At 41.5% G+C, this 15,447-nt stretch overlaps 1 long non-coding RNA gene across 3 annotated transcripts in view; it reads right to left on the bottom strand.

Annotated features, from left to right (window-relative positions):
- LOC125329017 overlaps positions 1-13,604 on the bottom strand; it is a 258,870-nt gene extending 245,266 nt beyond the window's left edge. For all 3 annotated transcript variants that reach the window (XR_007205011.1, XR_007205013.1, XR_007205012.1), the window contains exon 1: positions 13,412-13,604. This is a non-coding gene — a long non-coding RNA (uncharacterized LOC125329017). The remainder of the gene's footprint in view (positions 1-13,411) is intronic.
- Positions 13,605-15,447: the final 1,843 nt, after the last annotated feature.

The following is a 15,447-nucleotide window of genomic DNA, read 5'->3' as shown; positions in this document are numbered from 1 at the left end:
AACTGAAAAAAATCACATATGCTCTGCTTCCTCACACTGGGGCAACAGAGAAAGGTAGAGCTGCAACCAAGGAGCTAGAGCTGACTTTCAATAAAGAATAAGTTTTAAGTTCAAAAAAGCCTGGAAGAAAGTGCTTCGCTTACTGAGCAACAGACACAATTTGCCAGCAGCTATCAGCAAGCTCAGAGGAAGCAGCAGCACAGGCTCAAGGGGTTTCTACAAGGAGCAGCAGGAATTCCCACTAGCAGAGCTGGGGAACTGACCACAGATAACTCATTTTAGCTATATCCCCAGCACTTTGTCAGTGAGTAAAGACCATTTAGTTCACAAAATCCTCTGCAAAACCTCTGCTTTCTTTCCTTCAGTTGCTATATCTCCCCAAAGAATAAAAATATGAAGTGTAGTAATCAGAAGCTGAAATTCTACTAAGAACAGCTGAGCAGCAGGAAAGTCCTGGAGATCAATACTCTCCTGCAGGTGCCTTTCCCAGGCTGTCATGCCAGGGAGAGCAAGCATCAATCTGCACCCAGCAAACCTGTCCACGGAGATGTGGGCAGAGTTTGTAATTAGACCCATGACAGCTCAAAGGAAAAAAAAAAGAAAGCACACAGCTCCAAAATTCAACTTCCAGTGCAGTTGTGCACAATCAGTTGCTCAGCTGGGACTAAGCAGACAGGTTTTAAATAAGCTCCCTGCAAAACTGAAACGCTTGAACCATGTTGTTTGAGATACTAAAATAGATGGGTGCTTTTTTCTTTAACAGGAGACTCAAATCTGCAGGACTGAGCCTTTAAATCCAAAGTTGGCACCTAATGGAGAGCAGCTCCCCTGCCATGTCAGAGACCAACCCAGCAGCAGCACAGACACCCCCAGGAGCCATCCCCCTGTGCCAGAGCCAATGTCTAGAGGCCACACAGCAAGGAGGACCAAAGGGAAAAACACAGAACAGGGCTGAATTCTGCAAATGGAGCCCCACCATTTCAAAATAATTTTATGGCACCTCAGTGCATCTGAAGGATGGCAGCAAAGCAGACCCTCAGAAAAAACAGCAATAAGAGGTGCTGATAGAGCATCCTCTAAGAAAAAATCATCACCTAAAGGCAGCTTTTAATATACTAATAGAGACTGCAATTCCTGAGTGTGCTATACTATATATGCCATAGGCACAGTCTTTAACCAAGCACACTGAGAGGAAACAGCAGTAGAAGAAATTAGAAAATAATACTTCCACCAAAAGGAGATAAGAATTCAATAAAGATAGTGTAGTAACAACATTCCTAGTCTGAAGTATTAGGGAAGAGATAGTATTCAAGTCAGTGCTGAAGTTGCCAAAAAGTCACAGAAATCCAGGTTACTTGTTATTCTTCACTATCACCTGGTAAGTTCCGGGGCTTATAACTACCAGTAATAGCAGCTTTCAGCATTAGCAATTTCTATTGCAATAAAATCTTGGAAGATGCAGTAATACCAAAAGTCTTTATTTAAAGCAAAGGTGAAATAACTGGGAGAATAATATGAAAGGCAGAAGCCTAGCCTCAATTATTTATAGTTTCTACAAACAGAACCAATAAATCCTGTGGGAGGACATAAAGCCATAGGTAATTTAAAAGGTGCAATATCTCTTATTTTGTCCGAGAAAAGATTTTTATTAGTTTTGCCATTGAGGTGAGAGGAAAGGAACAAATTAGTCAATATAATAATTCTGAAAGAAAAATCAAGTTTAATAACAAGCAGCTGTAATGTATGAGCAGATACAAGACAGGCCTTCAAGATGATATTTCTGTGTCAGCTGTTGACAAGGTGGGGCTAGATGACTATATAGTGCATTTTACACTGGTTTCTGCTAAATGGTTACAGTAAAATTGTGTTGTTCCCCCTTGTCTCTCTACCATGCCACTACATGAAAATGGCTTTTTTATTCTTTTTAGATTTACCTAACTGGGCTAAAAAGTACCATTGTACTTGCAGAAACATCAGCTCCTACAATACTTTTCATTATGAAAACAATAACCAAAGAAAAAATGCAGATTAAGGCAAGGCAAAACCAACAACTATTCACACAAGGAAGATGCTGGACTGAACACAAAGAAACATGTTACTGTGCTGTGGTGGCCGGTGAACATGCATCACCAGGGACAGAGAGTTTTCTGTAAGACAAGTCCCTAGTACCACAAGAATCACTTTATGTTAGGGTGACTAGAAAGGCTTCTGCCAGGCTGAATTGTTCTGTTATGTTAATCTATCCCAGTTTGGATTCCCCGGTTGGCTGTCAGCCTCTACCCCTCGTCACTCCCCCGGAGCTTCCCACTGGCCCCTGTTCCCTGGTCCTGCCTTTTCCCCACCCCCAGATAAAACTGTGAGTTTTGGGATCGCGTCGGTATTTGCCTCTGCACCCTTCGACAGTGTAGCAGCAATAAATGCTCCTGTCAGGACACACCCAAATGCCCTTCTGGACTCTTTGGTATTGACACTGAACCCACCCGTGCGTCTGTGGGGGCACACGGGACCCCACGGAGCTGGGCAGGGACAGAGTTACTGTGCTACTGCTGCCCACAAGTCAGCTAAAGAGTTTAAGTGGTACTTTTAGGGGTCAACTGATAAAAATCAGCCCCCCTTACCTCACTTATTTCCTTGCTCTCCCTTAGTCACTTGATGTGTAAACTAACACTTGGACTTCTGGTCAAGGCAACAGGGCAGAGACAAGCAGATAGAAGAGAGGGGAACCCATGCTGGGGCTCTGTCTCAAGACCCTCAATTCAAAAGGCACAACAATTCACAAAGGAAGTCTCCACATCCAGTTGTTTAGATGAGCTCTAAAGATAACCTTCTTTACTGAATCCAGTCCCCCATGGTATAGCTTGGGAGCCCTTCAGCCCCTGGGTCTCTTACCACAGGTTTTCTTCACAATTTATGTATTATGCAGTAGTCAGTTGTTCTGGCATCCCTGCTAAATCCTTTAGTCCCAGCAAGATAAGAGTTGTATCTCATTTGTCCCTGCTTGAGGGCTTTTGGCTCTCCTTAGATGGGCTCTGCATGCTCTTACAGCTCAATCACTAACACACAATCTACTTTATTCCACTCCTGAGCTCCAGAAATAGAAATAAACACCAAGACAGGTATTTTACAAATGGACAAGGTACCTCCACAGCAGCTTGTGACATCCAGCAGAAGATGTATCCCTCATCTTGCAGCAGGCAGCTCAACAAGCAGCATCCTTTAACCCTCCTTATCAACAGGGATTATTAGAAAATCACCCACATTTTTAGGGCACTTTAGGTCTCCTCATACTTCTAATACTGTTAGTCTAAACCCAACCCTTTACCCTGCACCCCTCCCCACAACTCTCCCTTCCTGTAATGCACCTCCACGAGATGCAGGTGATACCAATTTTCCAAGGCACCCAGCAATTTGCCTTGAGAGGTTCCAGCTGTTCCTGGGGCTGGACACCAGAGATTCCTCACATGCATTTAATCTATAGGATTATAATCTCTGCCTCATGGTTGTGGGCTCAGCAGCATTGTGTCATAAACAACGTGAATCCTCATACCAACCACACGTGAGGATACAAAGATTTGCCAATGTGCTTAAAAGAAGTTTAAATTGAACTTTTACAGCAGGTGAAGGGTAGAAGTCCTTTCCTCTGTGTGTGCTTGGAATTGATATCTCTTAATTTCACGCATTTGGGGAAGGAAAGTATGCAATTAATAGTCTGTAGACAGTTTGTATTTTGGAGCTTTTAGTATGCCTAGGGGAGCAGCTTTGGCTATTCTTGTTGAACAAGCACTACTCAGTCAGCTAGCCTGAGCAATGTGCCAGTGCTGCCAGCCCAAAGAATTCAGCAATCCTAAAATGGAAGCTTCAGAACCATGAGATTTTAATTAAAAACTGCAATTTTTTACTCTTTGCCTCCCGATTCTTCTTTATTTCATCTTCAAGGTTCAGTCAATACCTACTTGCAAGTTTCTTCTTCACATACCCAAGAGCTTAACAGAAGCTGAAATTCTCATCTTAATTGCCAAGAACTGGAAACTGGTACCTTAAGCAGAACAGTAAATACTGTAACAAAGACAGAAGTTGTGAAGTCTGATCAATTCGTATTTCCAAAACAGACTTATGTCTAAACTTTTGGAAGTTCTTAATAATTTAGATTCACCATTAACACAACTGTTTCAAAGCTACTTGCAGGGTTATCATACTTGCTGCAGGTTTTGAGATCCCCACTGAATATAAGTGGCAATTCATATGATGACTTTGGCAGAGCTGTGTTGATGGACAGCAGAAGATGATCTCAAAGTTCACCAAGAAGAGATGTTATTTCCAGTAAAACTTCTGTTCAGAGTTAAAAAGAATATTGGAAGAGCCATTTTCACTCATAAAGCAATCTAAATACATCTGCACCTTGACCATGCTTGTCTTGAAATATTTGAGCTTTCTTTGATAATATCAAGTTCCAGTACTTCAGAAATACATTTATCAGTCCTTCTGGTTTTCTACACTGGTGACAAGCTCTTTCTTTTGATCCCCATGTAAGAGTTTTCTCCTCCATGCTCTTTTCCCCCTATGTTTTCTGGTCTACTTCCAAGAACTGAACATTTTTAGTTCCCCCATTAGCTTTTAACTTTTTGCGGTTTTGCTTTATTGGAACTGGCAACATGGTGCTGCTATTTGAACACAGCTCCATCTGTCAGAGTCAAGTCCTGCAGGTAGGGTGTCATGTTTGATTTCATGTTATCATTTGTTGTGTAGTCAGAGCTAAAGAAAATAAATGTTTACTATAAAATAGTTACTTTCATAAATTCCTTTGAGAGTTCTTTTACTGTTGTTGTGGGACCTACTTGTGTCCTTATGAACACAGACCCTTCTGCACTGCCAGAGAGAAAACAGAAGGGGTGTGCTCAGCCTGGCCTTGCTCCTTGTGCTTCCTTCCATCTTCTGCTTTCCAAGTGTACTAAGCATGTATGTGAATTGGAATGGCAGCATTACAGCTGATGGAAAACACTGTAGGCTTAAAAGAAAGCTGACATTTTGGAGATTGAGTTTTCAGTTTTGAAAAGGAATCTACTTTGATTGCCCAGCTTCAGAGCTGCTGCCTTGTATGAGGTTACATCTGACACTAAAAGAATAGATATGGTTGGCTTTTATCCCAGCAGGACAACAGTTATACTTCACAGTCAGGGCTTCCCAGCCAGAAGGGGACTGGATGGGAAGCAATGCCTAGCAAAAGCTTCATTTCCTGGAGCCTTTCTGACACACATATCAAATCGATCTGGTGAATACAATTATTTCCTTTCCAGTCTCCTAGATGGCTTCCTCTGTTCCTTTTTCTTCTCAAAAAGACATAACCTCAAAAACAGCAAAAAGGTGATGTTGACTGTAGTCCAGAGACACCGCAGCACATATAGGAACCTTTGAAGCCTGTTAGAGTGCTTGTCTTTTCCTTTCACAAACAATATGCACATCTTGCCTTGCAGGTCTCGATGATCACACATTTTTCTTGGGAAAAGCATTTAATTAAAAATCTTTGATTTTGCTTTTTCCTGGACACTACATCAACACTGAGGTTTTTCTAAGCCAGCTGGAAATGACTATTCAGGTGTAAGAGCTTTCCTGAATATCTTCGTTTTCCTTTAGAAAGTTCACAGTTCTTTTTTCTCTTTTCCAAACAGCAGCATTAATGTTCCTAGCCTGACATTTCTTAAGACCTGCAATATACACCCTGTACAGCCTCACCAAAGCAGTGGTGTCCCAAGGCAGAGAGCATGCCCAGCATCTCTCGTGCTGTCCCACTTGGAGAGACACCATGATCAAGTGCTGACACACAATCCATGTTTCCACGGTGAGAGATCCAGCACTTCCCAAAGGACTGCCATATGTGTCCTCTTAATATTAGGAGGAGCTTGAGTGCTGTGAGGCTGTTCCCTTAGGCAGGATCTGGCAGTGACCCGCAGTAAGAGGGGTGAGCTGTGCTGAGGCAGAGCAACTTTCCTGCCACCAGGACCCAGCAGCCCTGTGGGGGTCAGAGGGGCTGAAAGTGTAAACACAGGGAAGTGGGATGCAGGTGGAGGGCTGGGTGGGCTGAGCTGCAGCCTCACTGCAGCCTTGCTCACAGATGGCCGTGCTGGCACAGGCACCTCGTCAGCCACAGGAGCCTGGCCTGACTCTGTGCTTGGAAAAGCAAAAAGCTGGAGAAAGGCCATGTCTTAAACAATCAAAGCTCCTCTGCTCAGTAAATGTGAGGCATAAATCTTTGGGCTTACCCTGACATCAGCACAGCTGACCCAGTGCTAGGCTGCTATCACAGGATCTGTGCTTTTAGTGCAAATAAAATACCGTGTTGGGGGAGGAATCAGTTAAGCCCTCTGCTATTTGCTCTGTTGTCATTGTAAGCACTTTCCCAAGAAGTGCTGCTGGAAGCAGCTATTTCAATTCACCCACAATTTTTTCCAAAGCAGATACAACCAGATTCTCCAGTCTTGATGGAATGTAAACCATCACAGTGAATGCAGCGTGTCCAGAATGTAGGCTACACACGCAGACTCTCATTAATGGTTGCACTGAACTGGGAGTTTGGAGAGCACTGGTGTGCTGGACATTGTGCAAACAGCACAAAGAAATTATGTCCACCATATAAAACTGAAAACAAAATTACAAATGGATAGCTCCTATCATCACATGTGACTAGTGTTCCTATTTAAACCTCCAGAACAGGGCAATCCAAGCCCTGAACTAATGCATTAGAGTTACATTAACATTGCCTTTGCTGGGGAAGGTTGCTGGGATTCTTGGGACTGTGTTTTCTGGTACAGTAAATTTATCCACAGCCATCTTCCTTCTCAGTTATTTGGTGGCTGTCCTGTACACATGGAAGGAACTGTGGACAGCTGACAAGCCCTTACACTGCAAGCTCCCAGAACCTCTTTGCTCACAGCCTGCAAGGGCCCCAGAGCCTGAGCCTAGCCTGCAGTGATTCCTGTTTCTAAACAAAGGGAGACAAAAGCAAACTCTGGATCATGTACAGCTCATGCAATAGGCCCTGAAGCTGACAGCACAACACTGGAATTAAAGAGATCTTTCATTTTGTTTGCCTTCCTTGTATTTACAGCTGCAAACATCAAAGGCTGACTCACTGCACAGACCAACAAGCACATTAAGTACGAGGCTTTTCAGAACAGCTGCTGTCTGACCAGGAGAACCACCCTTCAGGGCCACTGTCACTAACAATTCTGTAATTTATACTGATGGCAATGCAGGGAAACAAAAACAACTGTTGTGCAGGCACTAGAAGTCCTATGCTGGACAGCCTGTCTCTCTCCAAGAGCTGTATATAGCCTGCTCCAGTTTAGGGAGGGATGGGAAAATGGAAGCTGCTGCTGGTCACTGACTTGTTCAGAATACCTGTCTCGTCCTTGGTAACAATGGAGCAAACGAGATCACCAAGGCAGACCTAGCTGCACCAGCACCAACCAGAATTAGAAGTTTGAGCTCACCTTTTGCTTGCTTTTAAATAACATGGGTGACAAGCGGATTCAGGATTTTTATGCAGTGATGTGTGAGCTTGTTGTCCCCACATCAAGCTGACGTGACTGATGCCATTCAAGAAGGCTGTGACAGGTTTGGGATTTGATATCAAATGACCTGAGCACCTTCACCACCTGATTCTGCCACAGCTACAGACCATGACTTCCCACCAGGGCACGAATTCCCCGCAGCAATTGTACCAAATGCAAGCAGAGGATTTCCCTTTAAGGATTGCTTTCTGATTGTCATCCTTACCTTTCTTACTTTTGTTTCTCTGTAAGTCACCTTTTCCCATATTGGTATTTAGTCTCTAATTCTCCAGACACTTCTGTTTCCAGGCAGTGATGAGCTCCTCCTCACAAGTCTATTTTGTCTCCTCTTTGTCTGCAGCTTTTAAAACTGTGCTGCTTAACCCACATGGGATTAAAATAACCAGAAAAGCATTAGCATTTTTTATCACACAGACAACTCTAGGAGAGCTTCAGATGCCCTATGATTAATGTATAGATTCTGAACAACTTAAGGCTCCTTCCCAGGCTTTTGAGACAAAAGAAGCTGCAGCTCATCCACCCACTTCTCACTTTGGAGAGGACAGAGGTGAGGTTCCCTGTCTATAGGTAAAACAGATGTAAGTAGGTCTATGGGAGTAAACCTGAGTCAATGGATATAATTCTAATTTTAGATAAAAGCAGCAAACACATGAGGTACAAGTCCTTCCTAGTCTACAGTCATTTTCCTTCTGGATCCTTCTCTGTATCTAACCCACCTGAAAATTTTCTCTACACCAAGGCAGAGGACATTGCTTTGGTAAAGATGTACATTCTTTTAATCCTACATTTTCTTCCCTTCTCATTCACCTAAGTACACAGAAGATTTTATTTTTCTTTTTTTTTTTCATATGTATGTACCTAAATCCAACTGTGCCGGACTGCATAGTTGTTGGGCATAGTTACAGTGAATTTTGATTTCTGCTCAGGGATTGTTGTTCACAAATTCTTTGATTTTCAGTTAAACTCCCTGCCTTAAATTTTCCCTATATTCCCCCAGAGCCTCAACATGGAAGGAGATAGAGCACCTCCAAACAATTAGTCATTGGAAATAATAACATGATTAGGGATGGAAAAGCTGGTTAAAATGGAGGGATGAGTTGGCTGCTTCCATGTGGAGCCTATTCAGCAAAGTCAATACCTGTGCATGTAACACCCTGCTGTTTATGCTTCAAACACAGGAACACTGGGTCAGAGTTAGACATAAAGTCAGAAGTTATCCTCAGAAAGGGAATGGGGAGGAAGAAGTAAAACATTCACTGGATGTGGGGAGCTGCTTCTTAGGTTTCCTCCTGAGATCTGTAAAGTTAGACCTCAGATCTGACAGTGCTGTAAAAGCCTGTTCCCCTGAAAGACCCACATTGTTAATGTTAATAGAAGTCAGAAGGGTATCTCCAACCTGAAGCTGATTTCCAATTGGACAGTAGTCTGTTGTTCAGCATTTTTCTAACCGTGAAAGAAAAATTAAGGACAAGGCAGAAAATGTGGAAGCTTTTCACAAATTATAGCAAGTTCCCCAAATGCAGTTGTGTGCTCTGTGCAGGAGAAAGCACACTATGATATGGCCAACATCGTGTCCATGAAATAAATTAGCTGGGCATTAGATCCTTCAATCTGTCCCATGGGAATCCTCTCCCTCCCACTTCTTCTGTTACAGGAATGACTTTCTAGCTACTGATAAAAGGTGCAGTGGATGCAGAGAATTATTCCAACACATTTTATCATGTAACCTGTGGTGACAGTGGGCTGTGCTCTGACAAGAGGCAGCTTGCAATACACGAATGGGTAACTCTCCAGGAGGAAGAATGAAAAACTGAACCTGCATGATGCTTTTTTTCTCAAAACTGCGTATTTCTTCTTTATTTATTCTCTGAGAGTCTTTCTGGAGAACTGTAAATTACAAAACATCAGGTGCAGCAGGACTATAGTGTAGCATGCAAAACTTGCAATCTCTGAAGCCAAGGAACAGCTCTGCTTTTATTTTTCTGTCTACCTTGTGGGTCTATTCTCTACTGGCTGAATAATAGCAAGTGTGATGTGTCTCTAATCTTGCACTGAAATCTTAGATGTTTTTTAATAGAGGAAATTTACTATCTAGTATAGAAATAATAATAATTATTAATATGATTTCTTTTTTGATGACTGCTGATGGGCCCATGAGCCAGAAGTATGGAAAGATTTTTGGTTTCCTTTCAAATAAATGTTTTGCAACTCTCAGGAGAAAGAAATCTTTCAGATTTCTAATTTCTATTTTCACTAACATTTTCAAAAAAATGGAAAGGGAGAGGACTAAGACAATATCTGATGATGCAAAGACCACAAAAAACATTGCTTATATAAAAAACCTACTTTCTTCTATTACTGGCAGTATTTTAAATGCTGTGGATTTCATAATTAGCGGTGTTCATAAATGAACAATATTCATTTCCTACAAAAACCTGAACTGAGGCAATGATGAAATGCTGGAAACATTTTTTAAAAGGATGAGATCAATAAAGTTAAAGCCAAATACATTTGGAGGAATGGCATGACTCTATGATGGGAAGCCTGAATATTAGCGGAGAATTCCCATTATTGTAACTGTTTACTCACACGTTCACTTCATTAACTCTTTGGAACACCCAGAAATCATACTGGCACAGGAGAAGTGCCTGACTTAAATATTGCACCCATCAATTTTACAAGTTAAAAATGAAACTTCTTCCCTTTCTGCACCAGGGTTTGTGCCTGGGAGCAGCAATGGTTGGCTGGTACCAGAAGGGAAGGTGAGCAGGACCTGGGGGACAGCAGGGCAGGGGGGTGGAGGGGCCTGGCTGAGCAGAGGGAGGGATGCTGAGCTGGAAGCCGGGGTCAGGATCTGGCCCAGAGGCACTGATCAGGGTCTGTCTCAGTCCCACTGGGCAGGTCCAGAGGGACAAGGCAGATTCAAGGTCAAGCCAGGAAGCCAAGCCAATGCTGAAATCTCTCAGGCTGTGCTACCACATTGACACCACACACTGCTCAACACTGAACCACTTAAAAACATTATCCATTATTTTAGGATTATATTAGTTTGTGTTTTGTTTATTATTTCAGAGGAGAATAAATTCTTAATTGAATTTACTCTGGTATTACAAAAAAAAAAGATGGAGGAGTCAGCGCCGTACTTTGAGAGCTGTGGCTGTGCTTCCTGTGTGCATTAGACAGGAACCACAGAGCTTTGAATGTTCATATGCATCACAGATATACTGCAACAGAAAAGAGAAATCCCAGGCTCCTTGAGAATCCAGTGTGAGGACAATTGCCTGGGCTGTAAGAAGTCCAGGATTAACTCTCTTCTGTGCCATTCTCCCACTTCCCACAGCTAAATGCCTTAGCTCAGAGTGTCCTGACTGCTCTAGGTGACATCAGCCAACTTCAGAAACCTTCTGCCCTGAGAATGCTTTCCCAAAACAAGATTACCCAAACTTGCAGTTACAGGAAGAGCTTGCATTTCCAGATATTGTCACCTTTAACAAATCAGGGCTGTTATGAGGGGCAGCAAGAGACACTTTTTAAGAAATCTAAAAACTCAAAGAGAAAGATTCTGATGCAGCTCTAATTCTTACATGGCATAACTCACAGCCTAAATGGGCAAGACCAATGAGAATAGTAGAAAGAATAATTGTTCCTTGAGAGGAGGGAAACAACGAGGCAAAGTGGTTTGCCCAGAATAAATCTTCTGGGTAACCATTTAGTTAGCACCTTACTCAGAAGGCTATTTCAGGTATTTAAAATGCACTGCTGTTACTTTCTGTCCCATATAACAAACACCAGACAGATGCTTGTATTCTCATAAGTGTGACTCTTTAATTCTTCTTCTATCATCTGCTTTAAACAGCAGAGTCTGATCTTCCTGTGATAAAGTTGTGGAATCACAATATATAAATCTGTTTGTGATTTGTAAATGTCAGTACATACGGTACTTGGGCATTTGATTACTGATTGCCTCAAGCATATAAGCTAGCATATTAAAGTCTTGGCATTCTTGTCAGAATTAACTCGTCTTAATGCTTCTGAAAGCATCTCTCCCACACAGAAGTAATTTCCTTCAAGGTTTTTCAAATGTTCTTTCATTTGTATTACTCTACTTGTCCTTGTAAATGCAGAATTTGTTTCAAAAATACCCAGTCGACAACAAACTCACAGGGCCAAATGTGCAAAGTATTTAGCTCCTTTAATTTTGAGGGACAAATACGAAACAAGCAGAAACCTAAAAGTCTTCAAAGAAATCCCAGTCAAAGTCATGCACCAGCATTGCATTCAACTCCCACAGCTGTGAATATAAAAAGGTATTCGGGCCAAAGCTGTGAAGTAAAAACAAAGCTCCATTCTTCCACCTGACAAAATTTAAAATATTCACAAATACTTCACAAATATTATTTTGTCTCTGCTGACAAGGAGTTGATCTCTCCTCAGTTATACATCTCTTGCTCTTCTTATCATTTGATGGAGCCCTCTCTCATCTTTCTTACTCAGATTTTTCTCAGTGGAATTCACTTTTGCCTTTTTGCTGCTATCACTGAATGGCTTCTCTAGCAAATCTCTTTTTGGTCCATTACAAAAAATAAACATCATCTTCAGCTCCACAAGCTTGTACATTAAAGCAACCTTCATGTACCTTATTTTACTTTCTCTGTACTCAAAGAATGCCACTTCAGGAGCCCTGGACTGTCACAGAGAGATGCAGGGCAGCTCAAGTTTCAGTGCCTGCACTGCACACAGCTCCAAAGACAGAGGGACAGATAAAGCACCCTCCCTATAAAGCACCTGCTCTGCTCCATCTGTTCCAGTCTGTTCTGTCCTTACACTGCTCAAAGACACACTTATAATATTACACAATGCAATGTAATACACAGGTATGCAGTATGTTGTTAAACAAGACTTAATTTCTCTTAGTCTTGTCTAATCAAGACTTTTACATATTAGAGTTTAATCCTATTTTTCTCAAAGCTAATTCAGTGTACGAAGATGAAGGTGAAAACATGCTTACATACTTAGAACCTAAATGATGCACTATGTCCAGTAAGACAATTGCTCTTGATGACTGAAAAAGTATTATTTTAAAAAGTTGTATTAAAAAGCTGAAAAAAACCCCTATAATTTCCAGGAAGTTACTCATTGTTTTATTTGGCGCGTTGGGTTTTCACTTGTTCCTGAATTTTAATTTTGAGCCACAGCAAAGCAACCCCATTTTCCATTTAATTTAGAACTGGCAGCATGGCACACCTCCAGAGAATCCTGCCTACTGGAAATTCTTGGATTTTATGTTAAGGGTTCATTTTTTTCTGAATGAAAGTGAGGGATAGTTAATGATAAAACAAAGTGTTAACCAGTTGTCTAAAGCTCTGCAATTTGTGGAAGCCTCACTGTGTCTCAGAAGACAATGGTAACAGTCCCTTCTATTCCCTTTCAATTAAATGAAAAAGCCATAGGAATCCTACTGTTCTGCCATGGGATAGTGAAAGGCTTCCATGGTCAGTGCAGTATGCAATTAGTGAAAACCATTACTTTGGAGTACATTGCCAGCACCCTGCAGGGAGAATTAGATGTTCACAGCTGCCACTATGCCTAATTTTTCACAAGCTGCATGGAAAGTTTCCTGCACTGAGGATCAAGACTGCACAACGAACGAGAGTGAATGTACATGTGCATATTCTTATTCTGTTTTTCTGATTAAATTAGAAGTAGGAATTACAGTGTGATGCAGTAAAAATGGACACATGCATGTAAATGTTTAACTGGCTTACAGAAGCATGTTATCTCTTTGAAAACAAACCACAGTAACGTTGAAGCAATACCTAAGGATTCAAGAGTTACAGACATACCTGTCTATCCAGCTGTCTGCTGGATTTTCCACAGGAGTCTAAGGAATTAAATATCTATTGCAGATGGGTTTGATTCTTGCCACTTTGCATGCCTCAGGTCTGCTTCCATAAACTGTGACATCCTTAGACAGGACCTCCTGAACACTGCAGTATCTTCCTAGGGAGAGACAAAACCTTCATACCCATCAGAGACCTCCAGCCACTGAGAACTCTGCACACTCCCACGCCAAACTCTTGTAGTATCTCCCTCCCTTGGTTGTCACAGCAAAGGGCACAAGCTCAATGTGGACAAAATAATTCGAAGGAGGGAGTGGGAAGCTGAGGTGTGAGTAGCTGCTCTGAAAACTAATTCTGAAGCATTGCAAAGTCAGCCAGTAAAAGCAGTGATATTGCAGTTCCCTCATGCATGCAGTCAGTGCGTGGTAAGGTCAAGCTTTGCTTGCCTCTCAAGCTATGGATCTGCTGCAAGTACCCAAACAAGAGATATAAATTACACAAAGTTTCAGAAATAAAGCAAACTCTCTCCACCTTACTGCTCACACTCCCAAGGGACATAGCACGGAGAACCACGTATGAAGTAGCTGGCTGTGTGCTAAATCCCTGCACAGAAGAGAGCATAATACTTGTAAGGACAAGCATTAAACATCCATAGAGATTTGGATTCAGTTCTAGTCCATGGACAGGTTTATTTTCACCTAAAAGGAATACTGAATCCCTGTAGAAGAAAAGGACAAGAGCTGAGTTTCTGTAACCTAGATGCTTTTGGTAATGCAAAACTGGCTGACTGGGTCCAGCAGACAGTCTTTTTTCTATTTGCAAGGAAGTGCTGATTATTTTGCTTCCCTTTTATCTTGCTAAAGCTGGGACAGCCCTAGAGAAAACCATGCTGCGATGAAATAACCACAGAAATTTTCTGAAATTCATAAGGATTATTTAAATACAAAAAAAGTTCTCAGGTATGAGAACTATGCTTGTCTGGAAAGTAAATAAATATGATTGAAAGCAAAGAAACACTTTTCCACTTAATTACTGTTTTTTCAATACCTACTTATGACACGTGTCTTTAGGAAATTAAATTAATTATTCAGCCTCACCAGTGAAATTCTACATTTGTGCATCCTGTGACTGTAGCAATCTCAAATTAATGACGCTGATTCCTGATTATTAAAGTTTAATAGATCTGTGATTAGCATTGTCAATTAATCAATACAATTCCTGGAGCTGGTTAAGGCAGCAGCACTCCTTGCTGTGCATGTGCTCGATCTACAAGTGTGGGTTATCACTTGCAACTCTTCAGGAGGAGTGACACAATCAGGAATTAGCCACACACTGGTGAATTAAACCTTTTAAAACTGTCACAGACTTATAATATATGGATCCCTAGTTATTACACATCGATGCACACTAAGCACAAAAAAGCTATAGACACAGCAGCTCAAAGAAAGGACTCAAAACATGAACATCACTGCTTAGCCAAAATTTTAAATCCCTTAAAATCCAAACAGCCTCAGGGGGCTGGATCTAGTCTGCTTGTTTTATTATGGAAAACCGACATTATTATCTGTTTCATGTTGCATATTCTTTCCATTAAGGGATAACAGACACTGTGCCTCCAACAATAAATCTGGGGAATTAATCCTTACTTCCTACGAGCCTGAATGATTGTAACTTCTCTTTTAATATTACAGCCAGTAAAATTCCCAAGAGAGAATAGCTCTTATTTCAACACTGAGGACTGCATTTCTAGGACTTCACAAGTCTGTAATCCCTAATGTATTTACTATCAATTTAATATTTTCTTACTTCTCTCATACCGTATCAAAGTAAAGTTTTTGGTGACATGTATGCCATGAACTTTTATTGGGCTGTGGAAAGATAATTCAAATATATCAGTCAGCCATTTTTACAGACAGCCAACATCAGGCAAACAATACCAGCTCTGTTTCCTCCACGGGACAGAGACTGGTGAATAGAGCATGTGCTGCATTGAAAAAACTCTGTAGGACTTTCAGAGAGGAACTCTAATCCAATAAAGC

This window comes from Corvus hawaiiensis, chromosome 7 (assembly GCF_020740725.1).
Source record: "Corvus hawaiiensis isolate bCorHaw1 chromosome 7, bCorHaw1.pri.cur, whole genome shotgun sequence".
NCBI classification, from domain to species: domain Eukaryota; kingdom Metazoa; phylum Chordata; class Aves; order Passeriformes; family Corvidae; genus Corvus; species Corvus hawaiiensis.
This window is presented reverse-complemented; position numbering and strand designations above follow the sequence as displayed.